Below are 13,753 nucleotides of genomic sequence, written 5' to 3' on the forward strand. Positions count from 1 at the left end.
ATTGTTGGAGAATACAGGGGGAAGGAGATGTTGGCAGCATTGAATGCTTCCGTGATAACTGGAATTTTTAATGGAAAAACGAAACAGGTAGACAGTAGGCAAAAAAAAAAAAAAAAAAAAATCTTTCAACATTTTAAAGGTTAAGTTTATGTTTTAACTAAGAGAACTGACTTGGTATTGTATTTTGCTTTAGGCTGATATATGTATTAATTCTAAATACATGCTCCTGTTTTATGACATCGTTAAGTATATGCAAGAATAAATGAATTCCCAGGTCAGATGGTGCCATGCCTGTCAGAAAAGCCATTAGCAATTGTGAAATTTAAAATTCATATTGCATAGATTCCTTCCAGTTACTGAAGGGAAAGGAAAGAAATGCAGATAAGATAACTTATCTCAATGGATGTCCATTCTATTTTTTGCTTTGTCATTATTAAAAAAATAATCCCAGCCTTGAAGAGCGACTTCCGTTCTAGGAGCAGGGGCCCAACTCAGGGCTGTAGACGGGGTGCCAGCCCCAAGTCCCTTCTGGAGCTGGAGCCAACTCCCTGCTCTTCCCTGTTTTTCTCGAATGAAAGGGGTGACTCACTGGAAAGTCCTTAAAAATAGTGAAAGTGATAAAATAGAAGAAAGTTTGGTGCTTATAACTTGTTAGACTTTTTTTTCTTCCCCATTTTCATTTCCAATTAGCTCTGAAATACGATTTCTGAAATTATTTTTCTTTTTCATCTACTCATGCGAAGTGAGGGGGAGGAAAAGACTGGGAAAATCAAGCAATATCTGTTTTGTTCCTTTGTTTCCCTGGGTCTATGACCTTTTCCTTAATCAGCATGAGACCCATTATTTTTCGTGGCTGGTGGGTTGGGGGTAGATTAGGATTTATTGTAACAAAAGTGAAAAAGGAAAGACATTATTTATATTTAGCTTTAGATACCTGAAATAGGATTTTTAAAACTTCAGTGAGAAAGTCAGCTTGGATTCCATGCTTTCTGAGTATGACTTTATTCTGTAAGAAATCAATAAATAGACCTAGAATACAGGAGTTTATATAAGGGAGGTTATAGTCAGAGAGAAAATTAAATCATGGTCTAACTAAATCAAGGAAATGAAAATGAGGTTAAATGTTTGGATTATCACCAATTTTGTTAAATTACGAGATAGTGGTCTTTAGAAACGTATAGATTGTTAATGATGATTTGAAAAGCACACTTCTTGGTGTTTTCCATGGGAGCCACAGCCTCCAAGAGAGACACCAGCTGGGAGTCCCCTACAGTTTCATATGGGAACTTGGTGATGAGAATCTGAAGCAACTGCTCCTGCTTTCCCGTGGCTGGTGTGCAGTGTGAGAAGGGAACCCCAAAGCATCTGCATACCTCCTTGTTGGGTGCGGGGAATTTAGAGATGGCTGGTGGAGCAGCACAGGGTTGGGGTTGCAGCAAAGAGCAAAGCAGCCAGCGTTTGAGATCAAGAACCCCTGCCGTGGGGCCAGCACGTTGCCCACACAGGCCAAATGGGACCATGCCCACTGATTCATACCAGGAGCTCTTCAGCCAAGGCAGACACCACAGATATTTGAAGCCTGCACCCCAACTGGAGCTGCTGACAGGGCTTACTAAAAAAAAAAAAAAGAAAAAGAGAATTACAAGTAAAAAAAATTAGGAATGAAAATAAACATATATAATGGGAAAAAATTGCAGAAGAAAATATAAGTTATCAAAAGCTGTAAAATGCTCTAAAAAATACTGGAGGAAAAGGGATATAACTAATGTCTATTTATTAGCTATCTGACTCACATCTATACTGCATTTCATCCCTATGTTACTGATTGCTTATACTTGAATTGCTTCTTCATGTGATGTTTGTAGCACCCTTCTACGGAGAGATTAGAAAAGCAACTCTATCTGTTTTCTAGCCTGTCCACTAGAAATTGGTCTTATAAAAATTATCAATTGAAAACCAGTGTCTCAAAAAACAGTATCAGTTTAAGAAAAGTTCCTTTGGCTTCATGACATAATTAGTAACGCCATGTAGAACTGTACAGAATGCTGTCAAATCTGGACAGCCCTCTGACAACTTCTGTCACAGATGAGCTTTAAACAATTTGAGGGCATTTCAAGTGTCCTTAAATACCAAACTACTCTTTCAATTAACTACGTCATTCCTAGGAGCCTTTCAAGACTGTGAACAATAATTTAACTTACACAGAAATGACTGCAAACTAGAAAAAATGCATTCCTCTAAGTTTAGACTATATGCATTTTCAGCTAAATGTCCTCAGAGGCTGATTCCAAAATTTCCCACGGCCATGCCGACCCTGCCAAACAAGAGGGGAACTGTGACAGAGAGGCAAGGCCAGTGGAAATAGCCAGTGGTCTTCATCCATTGTTAATATGTATTCATTTTGCAAATTTCATATGAAATGTATCACCTTGGGCATGGATTCTGGAACCCTGAAAGGGACCTGTGCAAGTGAGAGACTCTGAAGCTTCAGCTGTGTTGTTTTCACAGTCACTCCAGGCCTGGCTTGGAGAGGAGCCCTCATATTCACGGGGAAAAAACTAGATCTGAGAGAAGTGAATGATCTAAAAGAGACTATGTGTGTTTAAAATACTTTCCAGTTACAATGGACCAGTGTTGTCATGTTGGAATGAATTTACCATTCTCTGCTTTACTTTCATCACCCTCCCCTTAGCTCCCCAAGAGGTGGGGGCTTACTGAGCACATTAGAAGTGTGAAGGTAAGAACATATACGTTTTCAGTTTTAAAAGTAAATTTGTACTGGAGGCAAGGATTGGGGAACAATCAGGAATATTTTACAGGGGAGAGTGTCCTGAATGACTGCTGGAAAGACTTAATCCTTCCCTCCCTTAGACACTTAGATATTTGATTAAATAATTAGGCAGAAAGAAAAGCAAGTTATATATTGCCTCTGGTTACCAGAATCATCCTTCACCTCTTAATTAAACATTTTTATATGTAGAAAGTGTAAAGAAAATGGTTAGGATATTGTGTGTGTGTGTGTGTGTGTGTGTGTGTGTGTGTGTGTGTGTATTTTACTAAATCTTATTTTCCTTGATTTGGGTAATTTTTGTAGCTTGTGTAACACTTAGGTTAACCGTTTAGAGAAACAAAATATAGAAACATTTACCAAAAGCCTACCTTGGGCTAGGCACTTTCACGTATGTTGTCTCATAATCCTTACAAAAAATACTCTAAGTTATTATGGGTTTTCTAGGTTAGAAAAGGGGCTTAAAGAGCTTGAGCATGAGATTTAACAAATTTAGAGGAGGAGAGGCAGAACTTGAACCTGTATTTACTTGTTTAACAAAGAAAAGTAAAAAATAATAAATTTTGAATGAAATTTAATTTAGGCTAATACCATAAAGCAAGTCCCTAAACCTTGACTTCTTTGGTGTTTTAAATGCACATGTCTATGAACTACAGAGTATCCATAATAATAAATTGCCAGTTTGAAAAATTTCAAAGTGCTGACATTTTTGCTACACAATCTCAAATTCAAAAGAAATCTTAACTAGGGACAAATGCATTATGTATACAAAGCTGAGTCCCAAATTTCCAATTATTTTGATGCAGCAGTGCACTCTGTCTCCAGAACAATCAATTAGACTCTCGCCTCCTGATATGAATATCTTAATGCAAATTAAAAGTGACGGGCATGTACACAACATCAGAATAGACCATAATCATCGCCCAGGTTAGTTTGTAATGTTCCATTTAGAGCATGGTTATAATCAGGGTTACTTATCGTGGTGACAATGACAAATACCTGTTATCACTTTTGGATAACTTTCATTTATAGACTTGGAAATATTTCGGAGATGACTTAAAGTTCTCAGATAAATGATATAATACTTAAATGTATATATTAAGTCTCACAAGATGTTATTGCAATTTATTTCTTTAATCAATGGGAAAATACATATTTCAAATAAGAGAAATGTAATGTGCATACAGCACCAGACCTCCTGCCTGGCATACAGCAGTCACTGTAGTGTTCATTTTCTTTCATTTTAACAGATGGGAAATGCAACACTTAAAACAGCATCTAAGCCCCTGGCTCAGTTGGTTGGAGCATCGTCCCGTACTCCAAAAAGGTTGTGGGTTCAATTCCAGTCAGGACACATACCCAGGCTGTGGGTTCTATCCCCTGTAGGGGCGAGTACGGGAGGCCACTGATCGATGTTTCTCACATTGATGTTTCTCTCTCTCCCTCCCTTCCTCCCTTCCTCTCTTCCTCTCTCTCAAATCAATAAACATATCCTCCAGTGAGGATTAAACATTTATATTAAATTAAAAAAAATAAAACATCTAAACTGAAAGCAAATACATAATATGTTTAAGAAACAGGCTCTAAGTTGAATTCTATTAGGATGAAAAGTGTTACTTCAAGTTCAGGCATATCTTACCTTCACATTATTTTACTTAATAATTAAAAGCTACTTAAAAATATTAGCCAGAAACATGTAAGACCTGGTTAATAATAAAAAATTATTATTATTATGTTTATCATTCTTACTATGTTATTTCTTTTTACATGCGTTGGATTTGAAGGGTGAACAATTTAAATGGCTTCCTTTCAACTTTTCACTATCTGCTTTTAGGCTATGCAAAGTCAAATAGTTCAATGAGTATAAATAGGTTTCCCTATTGTTTGATTTTGGGGAAGTCACTTTCTCTGATTATGTTTCTTCATCTATATAATGGAAATATTACTACCTCTGTGCTGGTTAAATATTCAACACAGTTTGTTGAGTGACATGACACAAGTATTCTCTAAAAGGCTGCTGTTGATGCTTTGGATTGGTAAAGATTCCTATAATTACTTTTATACATACTTTTTACACTATTCTCTGTCTTTAAGACCTCAAAAAATTATAAAGACATGCGACTATTGTTCAGAGAAGGAATGCTTTAAAAGTTTCAGACATTGACCCCAGTGGTTCACTGGAGGCTTATAGCACAAGTGATAAACGACTGTGACTGAATTTATCTCACAGTAGGTGGGAAAGATGGTTTACATTTTTTCCCAATAATTGTGTTCCAAATTCAGGAGCATATACTTGAAAGTATATTTAGTAACTGAAAAAAAAAAAAATCAAGCTACTGGAGTTAGGACATTGCTTACCAGAAGAAAGCCAGGGTGCTCCTTCTATCTACTCTGTTTATAAAAGTAACATTCTATCTCCAGAAGTACTCTTGAGATTTCAGTTGCCACCCAACATTTCCTAGGTATGGTGTTTCTATTACCTCTCTTTTACTTCTCGATTTGGGTCTGGGCAAAAATATTGAGTCCTAGAATACTAACATCAGTTTAACACTTAACATATGTTTAGTTTTTTTGCATATGTTTTCAGACATCTCTTTTGGGGAACATACTATATATTCTTCCTATGTTTGGCCAGGAAGGATTTCTCTCATAGATTAGTCATAAAAATATGTACTGCCTCTTCATCTTAGGGCATTGCACTTTTTTATCAATGTGATGATGTCATACAGTTGGCCCTAGGAAACAGGAAGTTGTAAGTACTATAAATTATTTAAAAAACAAATGCTATATGAATATATATATATATATATAAAGATATATATGAATATATATCTTAATGAAGTTCCTATCAGTCTAAAGATATAGGGTAAATTGTAATCCTCTCCAAGGTTAAGGGCCGCTTTTACACCTTTTAATTTAGAAGGTGGTATGACATTTAATTGCCCTCTTAATTTGGAGGCATCTTATATTCCCTGCTAGATAGCCTTTGCTGTTTAATAATGTATTTTGGCTGTTCTATACCTCATGTTGTGTACTTTATAGAACCATTGAAGAATTTTAAGTGGGCCTAGTATGAGCTGCTCTTCCAGTTAGTTGCTATGATACTACTGATTTGGGGAGGCCTGTAGCTCCTAACAAAGAAGAATCTCAAGTGATAAAAGCTCAAAGGAGGGCCTTTAAATGTGGCCCCTGAAGTTTAGACACAAAATTATATATCGTCCCTTTTGAGACAGAATACTTGATATTCCACAAGCATCTAGAGTACAAAGCCTGATCATGAAATACAAGTGACCTTGAGTGATGAATTGACATTGTGACCTATTATCTATTATATGATCCATTAGACTGATACAGACACCTCTCACAGATACCAGAGAGGTGTTATGAGACAGCTCCCTAAGTCGGAGGGAGAAGGCTGTCTCCTCCTCAGTTTTTGTCGTCTTGTATGAATGAATTCAAATGAGTGACTCGAGATGATTATGTTGTGATAAAGCCAATTTATTAAAAAATTAAAGCAAGCAGATGTATTACAGAAGCAAGGCAAACAAATCTACTAAACTACCTCTGAGCTGGGGCTCAGATGGGAAAAGTGAGCCTGGTGCGGGTTCAAACCTACCTATAGGTTTCAGAATTCCTCTGCTGAATATCTTGGTACAGATTAACCCTGAAGGTCTCCGCTTTTACTTTGGTATGGCTTTCCCAGAATTTATGAGAAGCACCTGGCATTTTATCTTGACAAGTCCTGAGGCTGCTGGCTTCTCTGTTTAGGGAGTGAAATAAAACTGGCCCCCTTTTGTTTCCTTTCCCCAAATGGCTGACTTCTTTGTTTAATGACGCTTTTAACACTCCCTCTTCTTTCCTTCCCTGCTCCTGCCTTAGCAGCTCCAGGGTGATTTATGTTATGTATTCCCTGGTTGCATTAAGATTCTTCCCCCTTCCCTTTCTGCGTTCTCTGGTGAGGAGAGGTATTTAGCCATTTGCTCTTGAGTGTCCTTGGTTTGGGGAAGATAACGGTTTATTATTTACAAGCTGGCTGCAAGCTCCCCAAGCTATTTGACTATGTTTAATTTTCTTGTCTCAGTTTCCCTGTTACACTCAGGAATTTTCCTAGCTTCTCACTATCCTGTAACAAAACCTTAAGTTTGGATCTGCCCAGATGAATTCCACCATTAAATGGAAGTGGCCTTTTAGGATCAAGGGTATGGGTACACTAAGTGAACAAATTCTCCCAATATTCATCGATTCTATGTAGGTCATATTGCTGTTCTTTCTTAATCTATGCCTATGAGTTCATAGAAAATTCTCTTTGTTTGACTTAATGAGGATAAATGTTCTTAAGATATGCCTATAGGGAATTCTGCAGCTATGACAGCACTACCCAGAGTGGATTGCTGCAGCATTAGATGACTCACAAGAGTGAGCTTAAAAGATAATGGAGTGAGGAAATCCTCCTTTTCAGCAAAATTTCAAGTGGGACGTGTGCGGTTTGTTATGCCTGGAAGGAAGTCTAGATTGAGATGTGAATTTACCTTTATTTGGGGAGAGTAGCAGGCATTTGGCTAAATGATCATGGACTTTAAAAACTACAATTGGAGGATTTGTGCCCTAGGGTTTTGGACAAACACCATGTGGATAAATCTTTTAACAGAGGCCAGAGCCTCCTAATCTCACCAGAAAAGAGCAGAGACTATATTTGGATCCAGTGGCCTGTTTTCTCCTTCCTAAGGTGATTCTGACTGCAGCCATGACTGACGGCCAAATTTACCAACAACCAGCTTTCCAATAGAGCACTGTACTCTGTTAGAAAGCACCTAGCCACTGATAGCACGCTGATTACATCAGGGTTTTTATAGCATAAATATTATTATTTACCCTTACTGAAAAAACACTATGTGGAATCTAAATTTGTTTCCTGTGACCATTTTAATTTTGTCTGTAACAAGAGACTTACTGATTTTCTCATTTATCACCAAGTTCTTTCCTCAATGTTGTTTCTGTCAATGTCACTTCCCAGAAATAAAAGCAATAGGCTGAAACCCATGAAAGGAGGAATTACTATCATCTTCATACCATATTTAAGTGGCTGCTCTTATATAATGATAACTTGATCTATTGAAAACTCATTCACAGTTTCCCTTTATTCACCATATTGGGAAGATCTGCCTTGTCTTATGTTGTATGATACATGATCTGAGACAACAGCTAATATAGTATAATGCTGCCTCATTCATAGCTAAATGCACAGATCTAAAAATTGAGAAGTAGCTGGAGTGGTACCTTTCAAATCTTACCTCATGTCTCACTTTCAAAATATTCTTCTAATCTCTGCATTATGAACTCACAGGTATGAAAGTGATAATATCCAAAAGAGGCACACCTATATTAGTATTTATATAAAATATAAAAATGGTTCTACTAAATTGTTAACTGTGGCTGGCACCTGACAATCTTGGCATCTCATGACATGGTAAAAATAGTAAAAGATATCATCACTGTGTTGGCAGGGACAATAAATATACTATCCCAAAATGGAGCTTGGAAAAATTATAAGCGAACTAGGGGTTTTTGGGGGTAGCTTTTTAAATTTTCTGCTTAATGTCATTGAGAAAATATATTTCTAGACCTCTTAGGAATTATAGTGTATACTATTCCATAAGGCTTGGATCCCAGGTTAACTGGGGAGCTAGCTAAAGGCAAAGGAAGGAAAATAAAAGTCTAATACTAAAAATAGCTTTGTGGTAAGTTGTGTAAAGTATTATCTAAAAATTTAGAAAGTATATGAATGTTACTCAAGAGAGCAGATTATTATATTGGATATTAGCGTCAAAATGATTGGAAGATATTATCTTTGGTTGCAGAAATAAGTCATAGTTTTGGTTGCAATGCATTTGGAAAGGGGATGGATGTATTTTTGGTTGGATGTGAACTAGCTATATTATAAAAAAAAAAAATTTTTTTTGGAAGTGTAGAGCCAGAAAGAAAATGCTGAGTCTAGCAAGTAGTCTTTATGTAGAGAACAAATGAAATATCTATCAATGACAGTGATCCATTTTAAGGAAAAACTTCAAAACGGAGCTCCTCTCTTCAAGTAACTACGATTCTTGTTATATGTGTGTTTAATGGATCCAAATCCATTGCCCTAGGCAAAAGAGATTTAGAGAGGATGCTGGTGAGAATGAAAGCCAAGTAAATTGGATTCAACATAGTTTCTTTGCATTGCTTGACTTCAATATCAGACCTATTCTCTTCCCCCCACAGTAGGGTGGCTAGAAGTTGATTATACCTTCTGCCATGACACCACACTTTTTTGATTTACCTTTTATCTCCCTTTCATAATGTTATCAGTCTTGTAGCTGCAACATTTTATAGCCAGATATCTGTACCACTAACTCACCTCCTTCAAGTCATTGCTCAAATGTCATTGTCTGAATAAGAGCTAACCACCCTCCTCAGCCCCAGCACTCCTAATCCCACTTACCTTGCTCTGTTTCCCCTCGTTCCATGGCTCTTACTCATTTCTAACATATTAAATGTTACATATACATTTTATTTACTGCCCATTATGCACCTCCCACCCCAATGAGAATATAAACTCAGTAGGGCAGGAGTGTTGATCCTGTCTGGTTTCACTGATTCAACAGGGCAGAGCAGAGCAGAGCACATAAAGATACTCATTCATATTTGTTTAGTGCAAAAAACTAATTAATGAAGAGCCTTAAAAAAGAAAAAGACTATGCCTTTCTGATAGTACAATCTCTGTTAAGAATTCTGACTCCTAGTATATGGCCACATGGTCATGTCTGAACTAATCAAAGGCCAAGGATATTGGCCAGGCCTGGATCACATGACTACTTCTGGCATTGGGGTGACAGGGTCCATTCTAACCAAACCAAGTACCTGGACTGGTGTTACTATGGAAGAGGGGAAGAATGATATCCCAAAGAAGAAATGCTGGGCAACCAAGCATCTGTGTAATCTATGAAGGTTAACTATCTCTAAGGTGGCTTGATTGAAACTTTATTCCATGTTGGCATTCCATTTTGGTTGGTGAAAAACTGATCCAATTAAATTATCTCCCCAGAAAGTAAAAGTGGTAGATGAACAAAGAAAATGAAGGTCTCTGTTGGTAACCTAAATGTCTCTGAGTTACTCTTTTAATTATCCATGGAGCTGTTATGTACCCCAGTCTTAGAAACAAAATCTGTAAGAATATTACGAGAAATAAAAGTATGTACTTCACTGTATTACATGTGCATCTTGATAACAAATGCCAAATATTGATAATAAACCAACTGTGTCTCTTCAAAAGTTAAAGGAAAATATACTCAAGATTTTCTCGAGGTTATGGCAAATACAGTTAAAAATGACTTGATTTTTGTGCATGCATTCCTTATCACACCAAAATCTCCCATAATTTTTAAAAGTTAAGTTCTGTTTGTGATAATCTTGCCTTAGGAGAGTCCATTTGTACACATTACATTTGTTTATATATTGCAAATACTGGGATTAAAAAAGCTGAAGTCATCAGTGACTACTGACAGTAACCAGGCCCTCTAAACTATGTCTCATTAATTAAGACGAATCAGTGAGACAATAAACTGTTCCTAGCTTCTAAGAAGTAAGCCTGAAAGATGAATAGACCAATTAAAGGGAGGAATTTTAAAACAGTGATATTGCAACAGTTATCTCACTGTGGGATAGAGAGATCATAGGAAAGTGTATGATGCTTATGGCTGAGTAAACACTTGAAAAAAGTCAGTGGATAAATGTTATGCTCTTTTTTGTTTTGTTTTGTTTTGTTTAAAATATTACAGATGTTCCTTTTTCTTCCCAGTGACCCATTTCACCCCATCCCATCCCCCTCCCCAGTCTTTCTCCCCACCCCCTCTCCCCACCATTGTCTGTTACCTTGGGTTGTACATATGTGCATATAAATTCTTTGGTTAGTCTCTCCCCCTCCACCCACCCGCCCTCCTCCATCCCTCTGACATTTGTCAGTCCGATCCATGCTTCCATGTCATTGAATCTATTCTGTTCATCAGTTCATTAAGTTCTTTAGATTCCACATATAAGCGAGATCATGTGATGTTTGTCTTTTGCTGCCTGGCTTATTTCACTTAGCATAGTATTCTCCAGGTCCATCCATACTGCCCCAAAGGGTATGAGATTCTTCTTCTTTACAGCTGCGTAGTATTCCATGGTGTAAAAGGCCCGCAGATTTTTTATCCACTCTTCTACTGATGGGCACTTAGGCTGTTTCCAGATCTTAGCTATTGTTAACTGCGCTGCTATGAACATAGGAGTGCATATGTTCTTTCTGATTAGTGTTTTGGGATTCTTAGGATATATTCCTAGAAGTGGGATCACTAGGACAAAAGGCAGCTCCATTTTTAATGTTTTGAGGAACCTCCATACTCTTTTCCATAGTGGCTGCGCCAGTCTGCGTTCCCACCAGCAGTGTACTAAGGCTCCCCTTTTTCCACACCCTCTCCAGCACAGGTCATTTGTTGATTTGTTGATGGCAGCCATTCTGACAGGTGTGAAGTGATACCTCATTGTGGTTTTAATTTGCATCTCTCTGATGATTAGCAATGTTGAGCATTTTCTCATGTGTCTCTTGGCCGCTTGTATGTTCTCTTTGGAGAAGTATCTATTCAGGTCCTAAATGTTATGCTCTTTAGCAGCTGCCTCCCTATTAGTTTTAGTTCTGCTAAATTTTGCTTTATTATTCAAGGTCTAGCAGCTGAACAAATTAAAAAATAGGCTTCCAATCTAATAAGTCAGTCTTAAGTTGATTGAGTCAAATGAGATTAAACTTCCCATTCTAAAATACCAACCTTTAGGAAAAAGGCCAGGGGGGGACCAGCCCCTGATGTTGGTGTCAGAAATGGGGTGAAGAGATTAAACCAGGAGCCAGTGAAATGATTCTGTAAAAGGCTAGAGTAAGTCTTTTAGTAAAAGGCAAAAGATTTATATGATCTGAAGAGGAACCAGAGTATAGAGAGAGTAAGTCTTTTAGACTTTGCAGGCCATCCAATTTCTGTCTCAACCACTTAACTCTGCTTAGTGGGAAACCAGCCCCAAATGGATATAAATGAATGGGTTTGGCTGTTTCAATAAAACTCTACTATGACACTGAAATTTGAGTTTCATAGAACTTTCACATGTTTTGAAATATTCTTCTTTTGATTTGTTTCCAACCATGTAAAAATTTAAAAAAACATTTTTTTTAGCTCTTAGGCCATGAAATTAGGCAGCAGGCTGAATGTGTGCCACAGGTCATGCACCGCCAACCCCTGGATTAAAACATGGATGATCTCAGGCTGAGAGTGATTGCACATCCTATGTGTTTGGATGATTTCCTAACTTGAAAAGATGATTAGGAGTTCCAGATAGACGCAAGTCTTTGTCCAAGATGAGTCACCGTTTTCCCGTTAATTCCCAGTTATATCCCTTCCAAAGAAAAATGTTGTGCAAGCAAGTGGTAGGTTGAAGGAAACAGGTTCATCTCCTCCGTCCACAATACAGTCTTTGTGTGGAATCGGGATTTCTGAGCGCCTGTTTTGATCAGTGTATGGGCGGCTCTGGCAGGCCTTTAATTCTCAGGCTTACTCAGAGGACTGAGAAAAATAGAGCTAATTTCTGACAATTAGTATGATGGAATCATGCAGTTCTTTGCTTTTAAATACAGTAAACATATTATGCATAGAAACTAGAACAAAATGTAAACAGTGACTATCTTTGACTATTGAGATTGTGGTTCAAAGTTTCTTTTTCTATCTTTGTTCCCTTGTTTTTGCTTATCTGTATTTTTGTTTTTAATGCAATAAACCTATGTTGTCTAGTAATAAATAAATCATTAAATTAAAATTAATTTACCAGAGTTGTATTATTCCAAATACACCACTTTTTTGATATTTTCAAAAACAGTATGGTGATAGCCAGAGGGAAAGGGGGTGGGGGAGGTGGAAGTAGGCAAGGGGGGAATAAATGGGGACAGAAAGAAACTTTACTTTGGGTGATGAATGCATGATGCATTTTGCAGATGATTTCTTATTGAGTTGTGCACTTGAAACCTGAATGGTTTTATTAACCAATGTCACCGTAGTAAATTCAACAAAAATTTAAATTCCTTATTAGAAGTAATACTAGGCACTTATATTCATACTATAATAGGATAGATACATTTCATTGCTATACAATAAAAAGAAATTTCATATAATGATTATGAAAAGTATATCAGTATATCTTACATTTTCTCCTGAATTATCACTTGTATATGCTTGGATTTTCTCTGGAAGTACAACCTTTAGAGATGGGTTTTGAGAACCTGAAGAAATAAAAAAGTCACTAGCTGTGTCTTAAACCTGACTTTAAAAAAAAAGTCACCTTTCACACATTTCTTAGAAATAATGTTTCTTTTTTCTTTTGCATGAAAGAGAAACATCCTTATGTAGAGCAAAGCCAAGCCAACTGCATTTTATTTAGACTTGCAAATGTCATCTGCACAATAAGTTAATTTTTCTCATATCTTAGTCTAAATATAAATTGATCTGAGCAAAGGGGGGAAAAAACACATCTGCCTGCAAAAATATAGACAGAGGTATTGTATTTTTTCAGGTATTTAATATGCTTTTCTTAAGAGCCAAATATGTGCAAAATAGTTATCTAGGCTCCATGCTGTGAAGGGATTTTTGGATGTTATGAATCATGATTGATTAATTTGCTAGCTTAAGAGAGCTTCACAGTGTTACTGTTTCTGAGCTGTGGAAAGGAAACTAGGGGTAATTTCTTTCTATAGCATTTAATGACTAACTTTTATTTCCTCTATTGTATGGGAGTTTTTGTTTTTAACTTTGTTATTTGTTTGTATTAATTTTTGGAGTATAAGTTTGTATGTAGTGCTTTATAATGTTTGTGAACACTTACCAGAAAAACAGGAGCAATAAATATAGAGATATACTT

Source organism: Miniopterus natalensis, chromosome 5 (genome assembly GCF_054644295.1).
Source record: "Miniopterus natalensis isolate mMinNat1 chromosome 5, mMinNat1.hap1, whole genome shotgun sequence".
Taxonomy (NCBI): domain Eukaryota; kingdom Metazoa; phylum Chordata; class Mammalia; order Chiroptera; family Miniopteridae; genus Miniopterus; species Miniopterus natalensis.